Source organism: Rhinoraja longicauda, chromosome 31, assembly GCF_053455715.1.
Source record: "Rhinoraja longicauda isolate Sanriku21f chromosome 31, sRhiLon1.1, whole genome shotgun sequence".
In the NCBI taxonomy this organism is placed as follows: domain Eukaryota; kingdom Metazoa; phylum Chordata; class Chondrichthyes; order Rajiformes; family Arhynchobatidae; genus Rhinoraja; species Rhinoraja longicauda.
Window position 1 is genome coordinate 10,445,195 of NC_135983.1, and position 21,613 is coordinate 10,466,807.

At 45.8% G+C, this 21,613-nt stretch overlaps 1 protein-coding gene across 2 annotated transcripts in view; it reads right to left on the reverse strand.

Annotated features, from left to right (window-relative positions):
* The window catches only part of LOC144608441 (putative G-protein coupled receptor 82), a 49,477-nt gene extending 39,007 nt beyond the window's left edge, over positions 1–10,470 (reverse strand). Inside the window, exon 1 of one of the 2 annotated variants that reach the window (XM_078426215.1) lies at positions 10,413–10,470. The gene's annotated coding sequence lies outside the window, so the exon portion shown is untranslated. Of the gene's footprint in view, positions 1–10,064; positions 10,135–10,412 lie in introns of those variants that run through there. The other variant, XM_078426213.1, reaches the window with a different exon arrangement.
* Between the last annotated feature and the right edge of the window lie 11,143 nt (positions 10,471–21,613).

A 21,613-nucleotide genomic window follows, 5' to 3' on the forward strand; every position in this document is an offset into this window, starting at 1 on the left:
TCTAATGTTCTCAACTTTGCTGGTGAAAAATTTAGCGAATTCTTCGCACTTAGCAGGGGACCCAACTAAGCTGGTACTGGGGGCGGGACATATGACAGAGGTAATTGTGCTAAATAGGACCTTGGAGTTATGAGAGTTATATGAGAGTATAAGACCATACCATTGGATTCAAGGTTGTTTTTATTGGGAGATACTCAAGGAATATTACCAAGATTAATTTTAGATAAATATCAGGAAAGATTTCTCAAAATAGCAATAGCAAAAAAATGTGTAGCGGTCACTTGGAAAGATCATAAGGAAATAAGAATTGAAAGATGGCATGCAGAAATGCGTAGTTGTATCCCATTAGAAAAAGCTACTTATAACCTGAGAAATAGAAATGATTTATTTTTGAGACTTTGGAACCCATTCACTTTAAAACAAGGATTAAGAATCGGAAATATTTAATTCCAGGATTGTTTTGATACCCTTAACAAGAATTTAATAGGCAATTAGCCGGGAGAGGGAGGGAGGGAGAGTCTCTCTCTCTCTCTCTCTCTCTCTCTCTCTCTCTCTCTCTCTCTCTCTCTCTCTCTCTCTCTCTCTCTCTCTCTCTCTCCCCCTCCCCCTCCCCCTCCCCCTCCCCCTCTCTCTCCCCCTCTCTCCCCCTCTCTCCCCCTCTCTCCCCCTCTCTTTTACATTACTTGCCAAAGCAGCCTCATATCTTTTTTTCGCTTTTCTAATTTCCTTCTTAAGATTCCTTTTACATTCTTTATATTCCTCAAGAACCTCATTTACTCCCTGTATATCTCCCTCTTTTTCCGAACCAAGTGTCCAATTTCCCTGGAAAACCACGGCTCTTTCAAATTATTATTCTTTCCTTTCCACCGAACAGGGACATAAAGACTCTGTACTCTCAAAATTTCACCTTTAAATATTCTCCATTTCTCTATTATATCCTTTTCATAAAACAAAAAGTTCCATTTCACTCCTTTTAAATCCTTTCTCATCTCCTCAAAATTAGCCTTTCTCCAATCCAAAATCTCAACCCTTGGTCCAGATTTGACCTTCTCCATAATGATATTGAAACTAATGGCATTGTGATCACTAGACCCAAAGTGCTCCTCAACACATACCTCCGTCACCTGACCCATCTCATTTCCTAACAGGAGGTCCAACACTGCCCCTTCTCTGGTAGGTACCTCTACGTATTGCTGCAAAAAACTATCCTGCACACATTTTACAAACTCCAAACCATCCAGCCCTTTAACAGAATGTGATTCCCAGTCTATATACGGAAAATTGAAATCACCCACAATCACTACTCTGTGCTTACTACTAATATCTGCTATCTCCTTACATATTTGCTCTTCCAATTCTCGTTCCCTATTTGGCGGTCTATAATACACCCCTATAAGTGTTGCTAAACCTTTCTCATTTCTGAGTTCCACCCAAACAGCCTCCCTAATCGAGCCTTCTAGTCTGTCCTGCCAAAGCACTGCTGTGATATCCTCCCTGACAAGCAATGCAACACCCCCACCTCTTGCCCCTCCGATTCTATCACATCTGAAACAATGAAATCCTGGAATATTTAATTGCCAATCGCAACCCTCCTGCAACCATGTTTCACTGATCGCCACAACATCATACTTCCAGATGTCAATCCAGGCTCTAAGCTCATCCACCTTTCTTACAATGCTCCTAGCATTAAAATATACACATTTAAGGGACCCATCATTTCTTACTCTCAGTTTATTTCTTTTCATTTCTTTCTCTCCTACATATTGGGTCTGAGTGTTTCCCTTTTCTGCCTCCTGCCTCACACACTGCCTATTAGCTATCTGTGTTTGAGTCCCTCCCCCCAACCGTACTAGTTTAAAGTCTCCGCAATTACCTTAGCAAATCTCCCCGCCAGGATATTGGTTCCTCTTAGGTTCAGATGCAACCCGTCCTTTTTGTACAGGTCATACTTCCCCCAGAAGAGGTCCCAATGATCCAGAAACTTGAATCCCTGCTCCCTGCACCAGTTCCTCAGCCACATATTTATCCTCCACCTCACTCCATTCCTATTCTCACTATCGCGTGGCACAGGCAGTAAGCCTGAGATTATTGCTTTGGAAGTCCTTTTTTTTAACTCTCTTCCTAGCCCCCTAAATTCTCCTTTCAGGACCTCTTCCCTTATCCTACCTATATTGTTGGTACCTATATGTACCACGACCTCTGGCTCCTCTCCCTCCCCTTTCAGGATATCCTGGACACGCTCAGACACATCCCGGACACCGGCACCAGGGAGGCAAACCACCATCCGGGTCTCCCGACTGCATCCACAGAATCGCCTATCTGACCCCCTCACTATAGAGTCCCTTATTACTATCGCTCTCCTCTTCCTTTCCCTACCCTTCTGAGCAACAGGGCCGGACTCCGTGCCAGAGGCCCGGGCACCGTCGCTGCCCCCAGGTAGGCTGTTCCCCCCAACCGTACTTAAACAGGAGTACTTATTTCCAAGGGGTACATCCACTGGGGTACTCTCTAGTCCCTGCCTCTGCTCCTTGCCCCCCCTAACCGTGACCCACTTGTCTACCTCCCGTGGTCTTGGAGTGACCACCTCTCTGTAACTCCTATCTATAACCTCCTCACTCTCCCTGATCAGACGGAGGTCATCAATCTGCCGCTCCAGGTTCCTAATACGGTCCCTTAGGAGCCCCATCTCGTCGCATCTGGCGCAGATGTGGATGTTTGGAAGACTATCAGACTCCCAGATTCCCCACATCCGACACCCAGAACAATAAACTGCCCTGGCAGTCATACTCCCCAAACAAAGCCCCCTGCTCGGTTTCTAAACCTACCGCCCGGCCGCTGCTCCAACCGCTCCAACCGCCCACCCAAAAGAACTGAGTGATCTCCTGGGAGAGGCGAAAAACCGGATTAAAAACCCAGGCCAATTTGGGAAAAAAAATCCGGGAAATTCCTCTCCGACCCCAAGCTAGGCGATCGAAACTTGTCCGGGAGATCACACAGGTCTTACTCCTTACTATCCCCACACAATACTTCCCAAGCAACACAGCTTGGTGCTACTGCTGCTGCTGGCTGCTGCTTCTGCTGCTGATTGCTGCTACTGCTGCTGATTGCTGCTACTGCTGCTGATTGCTGCTAATGCTGCTGATTGCTGCTATCCGCCCACTCACATGTATGTGTTTTGTTAAAATTTAAATTAAATTATTTAAAAAAAAAAAAGATGCCCTTGTATTATGCTTGACTTGTATTAACGATCTGTTGTTGAATAAGATTAACATAAATAAGAAGTATATTATGACTAATTAAATAATTAATACCCATGTAGTAGATGGTAGTTGTAGGAAAACATATAGCTAAGGACGAAGTATATTTTCGTATAGTTGTATCTAACAAAAAATAAAAGTTGCTTACTGCACAGTATAACTGTCGGCTAATTCTGCTGTGAAGTCAGAGAACCAGTGAGCAGTTAACTGCGGCCATCTCTCCATGATATCATCAAATTCCTTGTATGTTTACATACTTGGCTAATAAATTGATTACAATTACAATAAAATCTCTTGAAACAAACCTCGAAGTCTCCACTTTTCCTTTTCCTTTCATTTCCCTCTAAGTTAATTTCTTCCACACCTATCCCCACTGATTGCGGTCTGTGGGTCAGGAAGTCGAGGGTCCAGTGAACCAGTTGCAGATGGGGTTGCTAATTCCTAAGTTCAGGAGTTTGGAGATGACTTTGAAACACAGCCAGCACCACCATTCAATGTGATCATGGCTGATCATCCACAATCAGTACCCTGTTCCTGCCTTCTCCCCATATCTCTTGGTTCCACTAGCCCTCGGAGCTCTATCTAGCTCTCTTTTGAATGCATCCAGTGAATTGGCTTCCACTGCCTTCTGAGGCAGAGAATTCCAGAAACTCACAACTCTCTCGGTGAAAAAGTCTTTCCTCATCTCAGTTCTAAATGGCCTACCCCTTATTCTTAAACTGTGGCCCCTGGTTCTGGACTCCCCCAACATTGGGCGGCACGGTAGCGCAGCGGTAGAGTTGCTGCTTTACAGCGAATGCAGCGCCGGAGACTCAGGTTCGATCCTGACTACGGGTGCTGCACTGTAAGGAGTTTGTACGTTCTCCCCGTGACCTGCGTGGGTTTACTCCGAGATCTTCGGTTTCCTCCCACACTCCAAAGAAGTACAGGTATGTAGGTTAATTGGCTGGGTAAATGTAAAAATTGTCCCTAGTGGGTGTAGGATAGTGTTAGTGTGCGGGGATCATTGGGCGGCACGGACTTGGTGGGCCGAAAAGGCCTGTTTCCGGCTGTATATATATGATATGATATGATATGATAATTGGGAACATGTTTCCTGCATCTAGCTTGTCCAATCCCTTAATAATTTATATGTTTCTATAAGATCCCCTCTCATCCTTCTAAATTGCAATGAATACAAGCCCAGTCGTTCCATTCTTTCATCATATGATAGTCCCGCCATCCCGGGAATTAACCTCATAAACTAACGCTGCACTCGCTCGATAGCAAGAATGTCCTTCCTCAAATTAGGAGACCAAAACTGCACACAATATTCCAGGTGTGGTCTCAGCAGGGATTTGTACAACTGCAGAAGGACCTCTTTGCTCCTATACTCAATTCCTCTTGTTATGAAGGCCAACATGCCATTAGCTTTCTTCAATACCTGCTGTACCTGAATGCTTACTTTCAGTGGCTGATGTAAAAGGACACCCAGGTCTCATTGCACTTCCCCTTTTCCTAATCTGACACCATTCAGATAACATGCCTTCTTGTTCTTACCACCAAAGTGGATAACTTCACATTTATCCACATACTGCATCTGCCACGCATCTGCCCACTCACTCAACCTATCCAAGTCACCCTGCATCCTCATCACAGTTCACACTGCCACCCAGCTTTGTGTCATCTGCAAATTTGCTAATGTTACTTTTAATTTCTTCATCTAAAACATTTATATTGTAAATAGCTGCGATCCCAGCACCGAGCCTTGCGGCACCCCACTAGTCACTGTCTGCCATTCTGAAAGGGAGCCTTTAATTCCTGCTTGTTGTTTCCTGCCTGTCAACCAATTTTTCTAGCCATGTCAATATCCTACCCCCAATACCATGTGCTCTAATTTTGCCCACTAATCTCCTGTGTGGGACCTTATCAAAGGCTTTCTGAAAGTCCAGATGTACATCCACTGGCTCTCCCTTATCCATTTTACTTGTTACATCCTCAAAAAATTCCAAAAGATTAGTCAAGCAAGATTTCCCCTTCATAAATCCATGCTGACTTGGACCGATCCTGTTACTGCTATCCAAATACACCGCTATTACATCTTTAATAATTGACTCCAGCATCTTCCCCACCACCTATGTCTGGCTAACTGGTCTATAATTCCATTTTCTCTCTCCCTCCTTTCTTGATTGAAGTTATGGCATTGAAGGTGGAGCAACAGTCAATAAATTGGAGCGTGACACAGGTGTCCTTGTTCTGCAGGTTTCAGCGATGAGTGTAGGGCCATGGAGATGGTGTCTGCCGTGGATCTATTGCTGTGGTTGATGAACTGTAGTGGAACAATGCTGTTGGGGAGGCAGGAGTTAATGTGCACAATCACCAGTCGCTCGAAGCTCTTCATGATGGTGGAAGTCAGAGCCACTGGGTGGTAGTCGTTAAGGCACGCTACCTTGTTTATCTTTAGCACTGGGATGATGGTGGTGACCATAAAGCAGGTGGGAACTTCAGATTGGAGTAGAGAGAGGTTAAGTATGTCCACTAATCTCTGTATTCAATAACTTTCCCAATGAAGGCCGAATAGCTTCTACAGCACCATGAACCATCACTTTCAGAGAACCATACATCTGTGGCCCTGGACCTCCCTGTTCTACAACACTCTCCAGGGCTCTACCATTTACTGTGTAAGTCCTGCCTTGGTTCGACATACCCAAGTGCACCATCTCACACTTAGACCCAAATTCCATTTGTCATTCCTTGGCCCACGTTCCCAACTGATCTAGATCCGGTTGGGAACTGGATATCTTACCTCACTGTCCACCAATTTTAGCGTCATCTACTCATTTTCTAGCAACGTTGACTACATTTTCATCCCTCACGAACGCAGGAAACAAGTAGCAGTGGACCCAGTACCGACCACTGCGGCACACCACAAGTCACAGGCCTCCAATCAGAAAAGCAATTCTTCACAACTACCATTCTGAAGAAAGGTCCCAATCCAAAACTTCATCTATCTGTGTTCTCCATGCTGCCTGACTCGCTGAGTTACTCCAGCACTTTGTGTCCTTTTATTTGTAAACCGACATCTGCGATTCCTCATTTCTACACCTTCACAACCACTCTTTGACTTCTTCCTCCCAGCAAATTCTGGATCCAATGGGCTAGCTCACCTTGGATTCCATGCAATCTAACCTTCCAGACCAGCTTAGACCAGCACTTTCAAACGTCCATGTAGACAATGTCCACTGGCCCAGCCCTCATCAGTCCGCTTGGTTACCTCTTCAACAACCCACCAATTAGCAAGATCTCTCCGTCTATAAACCAGCTGCCACGTCTTCCACTTTACGGCACTGGGCCACTGTCAATTATCAGCATCGAGCTCACCGGACCACCGCACAGAGACCTGATACCACAATGCTGGGAGATCTCCAGGTCTTGGGGTATAGGGGAGCAGCGAGCAGGGATACAATGGGCTGAATGCTCTACTCCTGAGCAGTATATAGTGTATTGCCATGATGTCAGGGGTTATGGGGAGAAGGCAGGAGTATGGGGTTAGGAGGGTGAGATAGATCAGCCATGATTGAATGGCGGAGTAAACTTGATGGGCCGAATGGCCTAATTCTACTCCTATCACTTATGAACATGAAGGTTCAGAGCAACAGTCAATGTCTCTTCAGTTGGCCAGGGAAAGGCAGCCACCACACAACTGGTCTCTCTCCCCCCATTCTCTCTCCCCCCCCACTCTCTCTCCCCCCCACTCGCTCTCCCCCCCACTCGCTCTCCCCCCCACTCGCTCTCCCCCCCACTCTCTCTCCCCCCACTCTCTCTCCCCCACTCTCTCTCCCCCCCACTCTCTCTCCCCCCCACTCTCTCTCCCCCCCACTCTCTCTCCCCCCCACTCTCTCTCCCCCCCCACTCTCTCTCCCCCCCCCACTCTCTCTCCCTCCCATTCTCTCTCCCCCCCCCCCCCACTCTCTCCCCCCCCCCCCTCCCACTGGCTCCATTCACAAATCACTAAAGACAAGAATGTCCAGAAACAACTGGAGACATTATAGTGACTGCAGACGCTGGGATCTGGAGCAAGAAACATACCGCTGGAGAAACTCAACGGGTCAAGCAGCATCTGTGGCGGATCCTACATCAGGACTAACATGCTGACCCACCCTCTGCCTCCACAGGCGTTGCCTGACCCGCTGAGCTCGTCAGCAGTTTGCTTGGACTTTGAACGTTTTCTTTTGGAAATGGCAGCAAAATATGGCGACAGATGCAGGAATTTCACCGTGCAGTGCATACGTGACAATAAAGAACTATTGAACCATTTTGAGGAAAACAATTTCTTTCTTTTGCAGTGGTTGGTGTCTCCCCTGTTGGAGAGTCCGCCCTGAAGGAACAGGAGCTCCCTCTGATGGAGAAACTCTGCTCTACATGTGGAGATGGAACATAGAGTACAGCGAAGGAACAGGCCCTTCGGCCTACAGAGTCACTGTGCCTAACATAATGCCGTTAAAATAATCTCATCTGCCCGCACGTAATCCATGTCTCCACACTCCCTATCACACTATCGTGGCATTAAGAGGCATATTAAGAGGCATAAGGCATTATGCCTCTCAAGAGGCACATTAAGAGGCATTGAGGCATAATGCCCCTCTGGCAAGCATTCCACAACTCTCTGTATACAAAACTTGCCACTCTCACCTTAAATCTATGCCGTAAATCTATGCGTTCTGGTTCTTTCCTCCCTGGTTAAAAAGGTTCTGACTGTCTACCCTATTTATGCCTCGCATCATTTCATACATTTGTATCAGACTACACCTCAATCTCCAACGTTCTTGAGAAAGCAAGTGTGAGTTCAGCAGATAGGGTGAAAAACTGTTTTGCGTGCTATCCAGGCAGATCGTACCACACATGAATACATCAGACAGCACAAAAGAGAAGTTAGAGTGCAGGATATAGTGTTACTATTTCTTCTATTTTGTGTTGGGCTGCCCCCCTGGCAGTGGAGGAGGCCGAGGATAGACAGATCGCTGTGGGAGTGAAGAGAGGGGAGAGATGAAATGGTGAGCAACCGAGAGTGGCTCAACATGGTTGACTCCTCAAAATGGCTGCCTCACCTAGGCTTCATCTCACCAATGTGGAGGACGCCACATCGGGAGCACGAGATGAGATTGGAGGTGGTGCAGGTGAATCTCTGCCTCAGCTGGAAGGGCAATTCAGGTAGAACCAAGCAACAGCAATGCTGATTTCCACAAAGGGACACAAAGTGCTGGAGTAACCCAGCGGGTCGTGCAGCATGGATGAATGATGTTGAGTGGGAATCCTTCTTCAGACACCATCACTTCCCCTCAGGACTGTTCAGGTCTCTGGATGGAGGTGAGGGTGGTGGTGTAGGGATAGTTGTTGCACCTCCTCGCATCGCTGGGCAACTGCCAGGGGACCAGAAGGACTGGGTGGGGAGGGATGAGTCACTGAGAGTTGTCTGGTGAACGCAGATATGGGCGGGGAAGTGAAGTCGTGGCTGTTGGTGGGATCACATTGTAGCTAGTGGAAATGGCCACGGGTGATATGGCCAATGCAAAGGCTGGCGGGGTGAAAGGTGATGACCAAGGGGAACTCTATCTTTACTTCACCAGGAGTGAAGTGGTGGGGATGGGGCTAGGCTGAGATCAGGTGTGGGGAATTGTGGAGCTGGGAGTGAGGGCCCCTGCAGGTACCCACTCTGTCGCACCACCCCCGGCAGTGGAGTAGGCCAACTCGAACATTGTGCCACTGTGAGCATTGTGTTCAGAATAGACATTATGGGCCGAAGGGCTGGTCCTGGTGCTGTACTGTTCCATCTATTCCGTGAGAACATCCCGTGGTTCTGAACTCCAGCAAGGAACGGCCACCTCTTCCTCTGTCTCTCTACCTAGGGCAACCTTCCATCCCAGGCATCAGTGCACCAGATATCGATTCCCCATCAGGAGGCTGCTCACATGCTGAGGAGCATCATTAATCACGTTAGATTTGCCTCCGTAAACGGTTATTGATGACATCAGGAAACGAGTGAATCAGCAATTTGCAAGCACTCAGAGCTGATTACGTTAGAACATTGTCTGTCCACCCATTAGTCATGTTTGGCAGTGTGCCACTGAGTGCTTGCGCTCTTTGGTCAGCTACGGAGACTGGGAAGAATTTATTGCGTCTGCAAGTAAGATTTTCACTGTGCCATGCACGATAATAAACTCAGTCCCCACATCATCTGAAAGCTTACGATGCTTTGTAACGAAGCAGTCCAAACCTTCACTTGCTAATTGATACATCATGGAAACAGGCCCTACGGCCCACCGACAATGCCCATTATCAATCACCCGTTCACACTAGTTTAATGTCCCACTTTCTTATCCACTCCCTTCACACTAGGAGCAATTTACCTATAGGTTTATGGGATGTGGGAGGAAACGTTAGCTCTTCCTAATTGCTGGAGTAAATATAAACTGTTACCCTGCCAATGTGCCAGGGACAATTTCCAATTTTTACTGAAGCCAATTAACCTACAGACCTGTACATCTTTGGAGTGCGGGCAGAAACCGGAGCTCCCGGGGAAAACCCACGCAGTCACGGGGAGAACGTACAAAATGCTTAAAGACATGGTAAGGATTGAACCCAGGCATCTGGCGCTGTAAGGCAGCAACTCTACCGCTGCTCCACAGTGCCCCCTCATCAACCTCTTTATCACAGATCTCGGTTATATCGGGTGGACCTACCGATGGCTGCTTCCAGGCCAGACATACTGCCGCCCCACACTGCAACCTCGGCCACTTCCAGGCTATGCCTACCACCGTCAACCCTTACCTGCATTCCGGCCACCTGCAGGCGGCGGCCATTGAGTCCATGGATCCTTGCCTCTCCCCCGGCGCCAGCAGCCCGGGGCTCTCGACCCACTTATATATTTGAACTCTGAAGAAGAGTGCGGAGCCAAAACGCCATCTGTTCATTCCCTCCACAGATGCTACCCGACCCGCTGCGTTGCCCAGCACTTTTGCGTTCTGCTGAAAATTTTAGCATTTGCAGTTCCTTATGGTTTTGTGTGTTTATCTGATTCTATATGCCTGCGATGCAGCTGCAAGTAAGATTTTCACTGTGCCATGCATGATAATAAACTCCACTTAACTTGAAAATTCAGTAGTTCACAGCCCTGACCTGCTGATTATTTTCAGCTTTTAATTCAGATCCATTGCCTGTCCCACTTAGGTGATTTTTTAGGCGACTACAGGCGACGAGGCTGTCGCCACACAGTTGCCGGGGTGTCGCCTGTACGGTCGTGAGTCGTCTCCAAAGAGTCGTAGCGTCTTTCTGGTCGCCGCTGGATTGGCAGTGGGTTTGACGCCAATGAGCGTAGCTTGACATCTCCTGACGTAGGTGCTGTCGTAGGTTGTCGCCAGATGCCGTAGTTTGTCGCCGGTGCTGACTTCAGTGAATTCCAAGTGTGGACTTGATCTGATCATCCATCAGTGTAATGTAAGAAAATAACTGCAGATGCTGGTACAAATCGAAGGTATTTATTCACAAAATGCTGGAGTAACTCAGCGGGTCAGGCAGCATCTCAGGAGAGAAGGAATTGGCGACGTTTCGGGTCGAGACCCTTCTTCAGAGTCCATAAATGATGTCCATAAATGATGTTAGGTTTTGGATGTTTTTGCACTTGTATTCTGTTTAAAGTTTGATTGAGATTTATTGAAGTTTATTACAATATTTTTGTATGCACTGTTGTATGTTCTTATTAACCTTTAAAAAAAATTGTTTGTTTCAATATCAATAAAGGACATTCTTGCCATTTTGACGGAAAATTGATGTATGAAGTTATTGTATGTCAGAGTAGTTTCTCATGGCATCACTTTCAAATATTCATGATGCAGAATGATTGGAAACCCTACCATACACCCCCTTTTATAGGGAAACTGGGTGAAACGTGAATTGTCTTCAGTCTTCAGGGTCGTAGCTTGTCGCGGGTGGACGTAGGTTGACTTCGGTTGTCACCTCTATGGTCGTAGGTGGACATCCTACTCGTGACCATTGGGTCGCCGGTTGTCGGTAGCTTGACATCGACTAGGTGGTAGGTTGTTGTAGCTTGTCGTAGACATTGTCGTAGGGGGGTCTAGTGGCCGTTTTTTCTGCGACCTGCTACGAATATGGCAGTCGCCTAAAAAATCGCCAAAGTGGGACAGGCCCTTTAGGGAGAGCACAGTTACACAGCTGATAAAGCTGTTGTCTCACAGCACCAGAGTCCTGGGTACGATCCTGACCTCTGGTACTGTCAGTGTGTGGAGTTTGCACGTTCTCCCTGTGATTTAATGGGGCAGGCAGGCGGCTCGGGCAGAGCCCTTACGCCTGGCACTGTGACTCGCGAATGGCCAGCTTGCCCAGACCCAGGAGCAACCCAACCAGGACATCTTCAGCCCAACCCTCTCCCCTAAGCACAGGGTGTCCAAAGATGAGGATTTGTGGTTGAGAAGTTCAGCCAGAAGGCAAGGAGCAGCCCCTTTAGATATTGTAACAGGGGCTGCAACCTCACACACTCCATATACACGTGGAACACAATAAGACTCTTCCAGCCTGCAAAAGTGGCAGGCAGCTGGCAAGTCTGTGAACCGTGAGAGAAACAGGTTGCAAGGGACTCTTCGGTGCAGTACCCTCCACCCCAGGTCCCCGATGTAGAATCCCTGCCTCGAGGGACCCCCACTTGGGGGCTGTCCCGCGACCAAAGGCAACAGCAACTGCCACTTTGTGTCCGGACAGTGGACCAGGGCGAGGAAGTGCAGGGTGTGGAGGAGGAGCCCGTACAGGAGATGCCTGCCTGGGTCTCGGAAGGAGGGGGAGCTGGGGTTTTTTTTTGTACCAAAAATTATTTGATCAATTATTTACAAAATAAAACAAGACAAATATACTAGATAAACTATCGTACAGCTATATTACAATCCTTATTGAGGATGACTTCCACCCCACGTGGAGCCCAACGGTCCCGGCAATCGCCCAGGGTGCCCGTGGACAGCGCGCGGGGGGAGCGCTGCACTGGTTTTTTTGTTACCAAAAAGTAATTTTAAAATGAACTATTTACTATTGAGGATATCCTCCACTCCATGCGGTGCCCAACGGTCCTGGAAATCCCCCTGGTTACCCGTTGAGAGGGCAGTACTGACTGTCTTGGAGCCTGGCCTACGCTGCAACAGTGCTGTGTTATGATGTCGTCCGTCACTGTAATTTTAGCATTGCGACTGTTTTGTTGCTAAGCAACGCGAGCCCTAGCTGCATATGAAGATAATTAATTTTTAATAAATCGCAGCTGTGCAAAGCTGAAAGGCTAGAGTCAGCCGGAGAAAAATAATCAGATAATCACTTTCAAGGCTTTTATAAGTCAGCTGCATTTGTCAGAAGTAATATTGTTTCAGTTCCCTCCAGGTTTTTGCATGGATTTCACTCATTCTCAGGCAACGTGAGCACACGTTGGGTCAATCGTGGGTGTGGGAAACTCTTCACAGACGCCTGGGCTGAGTTACTCATACTCCTAAAGGTATGCAAAGCCTCAGTATTTACTCCCTCCAATGCCACCATCTTCAAATGTCTGGCTTCTCTCTGGCTAATGTTCCCTTTGTGTTTTGCTCAAGATTCTAGCAACTGCAGTTGCTCGAGTCTTCACCTATGTTCGCTGTTTGTTGACTGCACTGTACATTTAAAGCTGCGGTTTGCCTCCAGGATTTCTCAGGTCGTTCTGCACTCGCTGGTAATCAGGTTAAGCAGAGTTCATCAAAAAAAAAAAAAAGTTTAATGCAGACACAAGGAACTGTAGACAAAATGTGCAGGGAGGAACTGCAGATACTGGTTTAAAGCAAAGACAGACACAAAAAGCTGGAGTAACTCAGCAGGTAAGGCAGTATCCCTGGAAAAAAGGAATAGGTTGAGACCCTTCTTCAGACAGTCAGTGGAATGGGGAATGAGGGATGTAGACGCCACTTAAGACAAATGAATGGAAGATATGCAGAAAGCAACTATATTGAAGGAAATGGGGAGCCCACAATGGACTATTGTTGGCTGTGGGATAGGTGATTACGAGTTAATACATGCCGGTGAACAAAATAGAGACACAAAGTGCTGGAGTAACTCAGGTCAGGCAGCAACTGTGGAGAACATGGATAGGCAACGTTGAGTCGGGATCCTTCTTCAGCCAAGTTTAATCATTAATTCAAGTGAGCACAAAAAAATCCCAATGACACAATCGGCAAACAGAGGGATGGCACGGCTGGAGGCTTTGCACTGAAGGAAAGCAGCAACTACAAATATCGCCTTCTTTCTTTCCTTCCCTCCATCTTCCTCTCCGTCCTGATCCCCTGCCCTCCCTCTGCCCCTGCACTGTGACAGGCACAATCTGACAACCCTGGCTGAACTGGGCTACATTTCAGGGCAGTGGTCATCTGGGGCATTGCTTTCCACATTTTGCATTGGATTATTTCTCGCTCAAAATCATAAGCCAGCGCAGGTCAAATTCGGAATCCTACTTTATTATTTCTGAATCTTATCTTTGAAATGACATAAAAAAATTATTCAGAGCCTCATTATTTTAATGAGCACTCCTGAGATAGGAAAGAAAATACTCCAAAGTCCTCAAGCTTTAAAAATCCAATTAAAATTCCATAAATATTTGACATTTAATCTAAAGTCACTGAAGAGAGAATACACAGATTCAACACTTACAATAGCTCGTGAATATTTTATGTCGACTTTTCAGTTCTCTAATTATACAGTTCCAATTAAAATACCATAAATATTTGACATTCCATCTGAAATCACTAAAATGAGCACAATTTGTGCAGATGAAGTATTTAAGGAAGATGTTCCATTTGCCTAATCGGATGATTTTAATTCTAGAGTTGTATTTCTTTCCGAAGCAAACCAACAGATTCAACCGTTGAAGATTAGCAAGGCCGTATGAAGTTTGACGATTTAACACAGGAATTTCACCTCCCCTCCCAGTCGCCAAAAGGCCTTTTGGTCCAACTTGCCCATTCTAACCAGGATCTCCGATCTCAGCCTCTGACGTTCCAGAGAAATCAATCTTTTTTGAGAACACCAAAGTTTAGAATTCCACGTTTCAATTTCTGAAAGCCGACATGCACATCTGGCATTGTCAAACAATTCCTGTTGTAAAATAGCATGAAGTTGTGTTTATGATAGCTCACTAAGCCAGTCTACTGTTTGCAAACTCTCAGGCCCCAAATGAACAAATTTTGCATCCTTCAGATACATCATAATTTAAAAATTAAAAATGACTTTCATTACTTTTTTTTGGCTTCCTTTAATTACTTATGTTTCAATTTTTATATCATGATCTGCAAATATTTTTAAAAGTTAACCTAAATTTTTTGCCTTTTTACATTTCTGTTTGTTCTCTGAGAATTCCTAGATGTAATTAGCTTGACAGTAGTCTAGCTGGGCAGTAAGTCCTTGGAACTGACACTAAGTTCAGGTTCAGGGGATAAACAAGGAGACAAAAGTGCTGGAGTAATTCAGTGGGTCAGGCAGCATCTCTGGAGAACATTGATCGGTGATGTTTCAGGTCGGCGCCCTTCTTCAGACTGATTGCGGTGGAGGCGGGGAGGGAGGGGGAAGAAAGCTGGGAGAGGAGCAGGACAAATGCTCGTGGGAGGTAGAGACAGGTGAGGGAAGGTTTGATAGGTAGATGGTTGGACAAAGGGTAGAGATGAAAAGAGAAAATGTGTGAGATAAGTATAAAAGGTGATAATTGTCAAGCCAGAGCAAGGAATACAAATGGGAGGGGAGGGGGAGAGGAGTAGTAGGTGTGAATTCAGGTGGGGTACAGGGGAGAGAGAAGGAAAACATTTTTTAAAAGGGAGTTGGAGCATAGAAGGTTGAGGGGGGACTTGATAGAGGTTTTTTAAATTTTGAGAGGGACGGACAGAGTTGACGTGGGTAGGCTTTTCCCTTTGAGAGTGGGGAAGATTCCAACAAGGGGACATAACTTCAGAATTAAGGGACAAAAGTTTAGGGGTAACATGAGGGGTAACTTCTTTACTCAGAGGGTGGTGGCTGTGTGGAATGAGCTTCCGGTGGAAGTGGTGGAGGCAGGCTCGATTTTATTATTTAAGAGTAAATTGGATAGGTATATGGATGGGAGGGGATTGGAGGGTTATGGTCTGAGAGCAGGTAGATGAGACTAGGTCAGAGAAAGTGGTCGGCGTGGACTGATAGGGCCGAACGGGCCTGTTTCCGTGCTGTAATTGTTATATGGAGTTGTTTGTAGGTTAGTTACCCAAAATTGGAGAATTCAATGTTCATACTATTGGGTTGCAAGATACTCATACGAGGTGCTGTTCCCCCAGTTTGCCTGTGGCCTCTCTGGCAGTGGAGGCCCAGGACAGTGAGGTCAGAATGGGAAGGGGAGCTAGAAATGATTAGCAACCGGGAGGCCCCAGCAGGCATTGGCAGACCAAGCACAAGTGTTTGGCAAACAGTTGCCGAGTCTACTCTTGGTCTCGCTAATGTAAAGGAGGTGATAGATGCTTGCCTAGCCGATGACTTTTGCATCGGGTAATGAAAATTAGCAACAGTTGAGGGACACACAAAAGACAACATCCTTTATAAATGATTACAAAGGCAGGGATATAGACAATGCGATGCAATTAAATGGTGCATGTGTGAATGTCTGAAAAAATGCTGAAATTCTTTTAATCTTGTTCAATGTACACGTCCTGACAATTCTATCTACTTCATGTGGCATTTATTGTGTTCAAGGTAGATGTTGTACCCAGCTGTGAAGGCAGCAGATATGACAATGGAAAGCTTTAATTATTGTAGGATGAACTCAGTTTAAGAACCTTGCTGGATAAATATTCTGACACAAAGCTGAAAGGACCTTAGTGCTGAAATTAGAATGCATTATACTGCCAAATTCAGGAATGAAAAATGTTAAATGTAAGAATAAATGATGAAAGAATGAAACTACAATTACATAAATTAGATGATTCGTTGACATAATTAATTTCACATATATCACAGAATTCCTGAACAACATCTAGGTGTTAGTTAAATCATATTTCTTTGATCCAACAACGCCAGATATATATTTAAAAGCCTTGCAAATGTATCGTTCAAATCTATGGTTGCTGCAGCTCCGGATATATTTATAAAATGGATCCATAAATGTTTGCACTATAAAATGTATTTTTGCATATTATACCATCCCCCACTGCACATAAACAGAAAAAGAGTGGATAGAGTCTCCAGTTTCAGGTTCCTGGGCACCCACAGCACAGAAGATCTCACGTGGTCAACCAACACAAATACTCTGGTTAAGAACGCACAACAGCGCCTTCACTTCCTAAGAGCACTCAGGAAAGTCAACCTGCCACAACAGCTGCTCATGTCCTTCTACCGCTGCTCGATTGAGAATGTACTGACACATGGGATCCTGGTGTTGTACAGCAACAGTTCTGCGGAGAGTCATCAACACAGGCAACAGAGATGTCCTCATTCTTTAGGAAACGGGGGTTCCCCACTTCCGTTATAGATGAGGCTCTCACTAGGGTCTCCTCTATATCCTGCAGCTCCGCTCTTGCTCCCCCTTCCCCCATTCGTAACAAGGATAGAGTCCCCCTTGTCCTCACCTTACACCCCATCAGCCGTCATATACAACAAATTATCCTCCAACATTTCTGCCACCTCCAACGGGATCCCACTATGGGCCACATCTTCCCATCTCCACCCCTTTCGGCTTTCCGCAGAGACCATTCCCCCCGTAACTCCCTGGTCAACTCATCCCTTCCCACCCAAACCACCCCCTCCCCAGGTAATTTCTCCTGCAACCGCAGGAGATGCAACACCTGTCTCTTTACCTCCCCCTTGACTCCATCCAAGGACCCAAACAGTCTTTCCAGGTGAGGCAGAGGTTCACCTGCACCTCCTCCAACCTCATCTATTGTATCTGCTGTTCCAGATGTCAACTTCTCTATATCGGTGGGACCAAGCGCGGGCTTGGTGATCATTTCGCTCAGTCCGCCTTAACCAACTTGATCTCCCGGTGGCTCAGCACTTCAACTTCCCCTCCCATTCCCAAACCTGACCTTTCTGTCCTGGGCCCAGCGCAAATTGGAGGAACAGCATTTCATATTTTGCTTGGGCAGTTTACACCCCAGTGGTATGAACATTAACTTCTCTAACTTCAGATAGTTCCTCTGTCCTTTGCTTTCCCTTCCCCCAGTTCTCCCCCTAGTCTTCCTGTCTGCTCCTACATCCTATCTTTGTTCCGCCCCCTCCCCTGATATTAGTCTGAAGAAGGGTCTCGACCCAAAGCGTCACTCATTCCTTCTCTCCCGAGGTGCTGCCTGACCGGCTGAGTTACTCCAGCATTTTGTGTCTACCTTCGATTTAAACCAGCATCTGCATTTCTTTCCCCTACACACAGCCCAGAAGATCACCAATACACATCTGCCTGTCCTGGAAGACATCTTTAGTTCCTGTTGCCTGTGGAAGGCATCCTGCATCCTGAAAGACCCATCTCATCCCGCCCATCACTTGTTTGCCCTTCTGCCCTCAGGAAAGCACTACAGATCCATCAAGTAGTGTAAGAAAATAACTGCAGATGCTGGTACAAATCGAAGGTATTTATTCACAAAATGCTGGAGTAACTCAGCAGGTCAGGCAGCATCTCAGGAGAGAAGGAATGGGTGACGTTTCAGGTCGAGACCCTTTTCAGACTGAAGAAGGGTCTCAACCCGAAACGTCACCCATTCCTTCTCTCCTGAGATGCTGCCTGACCTGCTGAGTCACTCCAGCATTTTGTGAACAGATCCATATAGCGCACACCACAAGACTAACGAACAGTTTCTACCCTAAGCCCATCATCACACTGAACTCTGCACTGAAAGCACCCCCCCCATAGACAATATTTATACTGTACAATACCTACCTCTGTGCAATACTGATGTATTCATGTATAATATTTATTTTTATAATACTATTCTGTGCCATATCTTATATTCTGACAAGGTGCAATATCTTATATTCTGATAAGGGTGCATACGTGGGCATACTGTGTGTGCGTGTGTGAATCTGTGAGTATGTCACAGTGTGTGCACGAAGTGTATGAAGTTTTTATTTTCCTCACTCTTTTACTGTTATTTTATGGTTATTTTTTATCTTGTACATTTGAGCTCTGCTCAGGCAGTGCGCCTGAATTTCGTTGTATGCACCATTTCAATGACAATAAAGAAATTTGATTGATTTCGCAAATACTACTAATCACATTACCCAGCTTCCTTCCCATAACAGTGTCCAGCTCTGACAAATTGTCCCCGGTATTGATTTATTATCATCTGTACTTTAAGGTAGTGAAAATAATTATTTTTTTGCGAGCTATCCAATTAAATCAGATCATTCTATGCACGAGTACAATCAAGCCGCGCACAAGTACTACAGGTAGTGCTAAGAGAAAAATATGTGTGTGCAGAACAGTTTACAGAATTGTAGTGTTAAAGAGATTATTGTGGGTTCAGCTAGAAATCCTGATAGATTTACAGTTGGAACAGAGATTTAGAAGTGAAACATTTGTATTGGATGATAGCAGACGCCCTTCTGGGACAGTCATGCAAGGAGTCACCATACTCTGGCATCATCTTGCATCAACCCTCGTTAAAACAATTACGGTTGAATTATTCGTGCAAAAATCACTCTCGAATTGTGAACCATACCTGAAACCTTTAAACTGCTCGCTGATTCCTCAATGGATCCTTTATTTTCAGCAGAAAAGGCAGAAGTGTCCACACAGTAATACCCCACCTTAAAGGAATGATTCCACAATGCAGAACCTCACTGCCCAATGCCATACTGCTGGTACATGCGAAGACTGCCCACTATCTTCAAACCAGAATGCAGTGGGCTGAAATCAAGCTGGAGCTTAATAGTGCTCATCTTCAAAACAAATTCTTAGCAATGACACTGGAAGCAATGTTGCTTCAGCACAGGTATAAGTCATTCTGTAGAAGGGGAAAAGATGGCAAGCATCTTAGATAGGTGCTGGCTCAAATTTGAGATCCATACAAAGTCTAAGGTAAGTTGCAGAAATGTGTGTAAAGCACAGGGGAGCTGGGAAAATTGAGAATAAAAACTGCTGGAGGAACACAGTGGGTCAGGCCCCCCTAATGGGGGGGGGGGAGATGGACAGACACCATTTCAAGTTGGCACCTGTCAAGACTTGAGTAGAGGAAATAGCTGGTAGACATAGGTGAGGGCAGCTGGGTTGGGGCAAAAACTGGCAAGTGACAGGTAGATCCAGATAAAGAAGCATTGATAGGCACATGAGGGAAGGGTGGATATAGGAACCAAGGCTAGAGGTGGTAAATGGAGAAGACAAATGACTGCAGATTATGGATTCTGCCAAGACAGGAAGGTCCTTTCCCAGCTCCAAAATGTGTTCGCCGACATTCATCAGCAACGTTGCCTTTGGTGTTAAGACTCTAATCGCTAACGATCTCAATGCTAACAAAAGGTTTGGCAAATGCAGCTTCCTGTTGTTTGAAGCTGAAGTTATTTCACTATAAAGATCCTTTGGTCATAGTCAGAACACTTCTCAAAAGCTATTGCTGACATTCCATATTCACCACCCTCTGACTAAAGAAATTCCTCTCCTCCTTTCTAAAGGTATGTCCTTTTATTCTGAGGCTATGGCCTCTGATCCTAGACTCTCCCACTAGTGGAAACATCCTCTCCACATCCACTCTATCAAGGCCTTTCACTATTCGGCAAGTTTCAATGAGGTACCCCCTCATCGTTCTAAACTCTAGCGGGTACAGGCCCAGTGTTGTCGAACACTCATCATGTGTTAACCCAATCGTTCCTGGGATCATTCTCACAGACCTTCTTTCTCAAGGTCCATTGAAATTTTAGATGACTGAAATATGTTTCCCCTCAGCAAGCTACCGTACCTTTCCAAAGAAAACACTGGCTTACCCAATTTTTCATCAGCTACAACTTTTCAATCCTTGCACCATCTTGGAAGTTTGGAAAGAGTTGAGCAAAATAATCAACAAGGAGAACAAAATAGAGAAGTCTAACGTAAATGATCAAACTTTACAGAAGCCTCAGATATCAACAGAAATGTTTACATTTTTACAGCTGTCACTTTGACCTACCTTCTGATGTGCCCGACGATTTGGGTTAGTTCTCAGACATTCTGCTTGAAAAGAGAAACTAATTAGCTGTGCGCAAAACAAGTCCCTTTATGTTTGAATCACTAATTTCTGCCAACACTCAGGTCAGTGGAACAAAAGAATTAGACACACAGAAATTACAGTTGGTGAAAGCATACGCAAAGCACAAAAGGCTGGAGGAACTCAGCAGGTCATGCAGCATCTGTGGAGGAAATGGGCAGGCAACATTTCAGGTTCGGGATCCTTCTTCAGACTGAATCACAGCTCAGGTTAAGGAGTTACATTGGAGATGGATGCATTCTTAGTCAGGAAAACAACACGGGCGGCACAGTGACACATCTGGTGGAGCGGATGCCTCACAGCACTGGAGACCCAGTTCGGCCCCTGATCTCTGGTGCTGTCTGCGTGGGTTTTTCCACGTTCTCCATGACCATGTGGGCTTCCTCCGGATGATTCCACGTCCCAAAGACGTGTGGGTTTGTAGATCAACCGGCCTCTGTGAATTGCGCCTATTGCGTTGGGAGTGGATGCAAAAGCGGGATAGCATAGAACTAGTGTGAATGGGTGATCGTTGGTTGGTGTGGATTTGGTTGGCCTTAGGGCCCAGTTTCCAAGCTGTTTCTTTAAGATAAACATGGTCACATGGATTTAGAAAAACGTCACCTTGCATTGATAGAAAACAATTCTGTTTCTGACAGATGCACAACAGGTTTGAAATAGATTGCACTGTTTTAAGGGGTTTTATTTTTCGAATTTTTTCTCAAGCTGCAGTTTCAGCTTGGTACTGCCAAAGGGATAGATTTTAGGATTTTAAAGAAATCAAGGGAGACGGGTTTAGTACTGGCAAGCTAGTGGACCTGCTGCAATCTTACTGAATGGTGGAGAACACACCAGGAGCCTAGTGCAGCATTACTGCTCATTCTCTCAAACCTGCGCCGATGTACACGTCTCTAGTCATGCAAGGAAATGCTGGTGGGATGTTGCCAAGTCTCCCATACATTCTTCTTAAACAGAGGTGCCACCAATGTGATTATCTCCAGGAAACATCAGAATCAGAGAAGATAGAACTGACAACTTAAAATGATGTTCCTTGTATTCTTTTGGATTTAATTGGCTCCAAAGCTATTTCATACTGTGAAAATGTTTAAACAATACAATTCACTTCAGACCAGTAAGTCACCATTT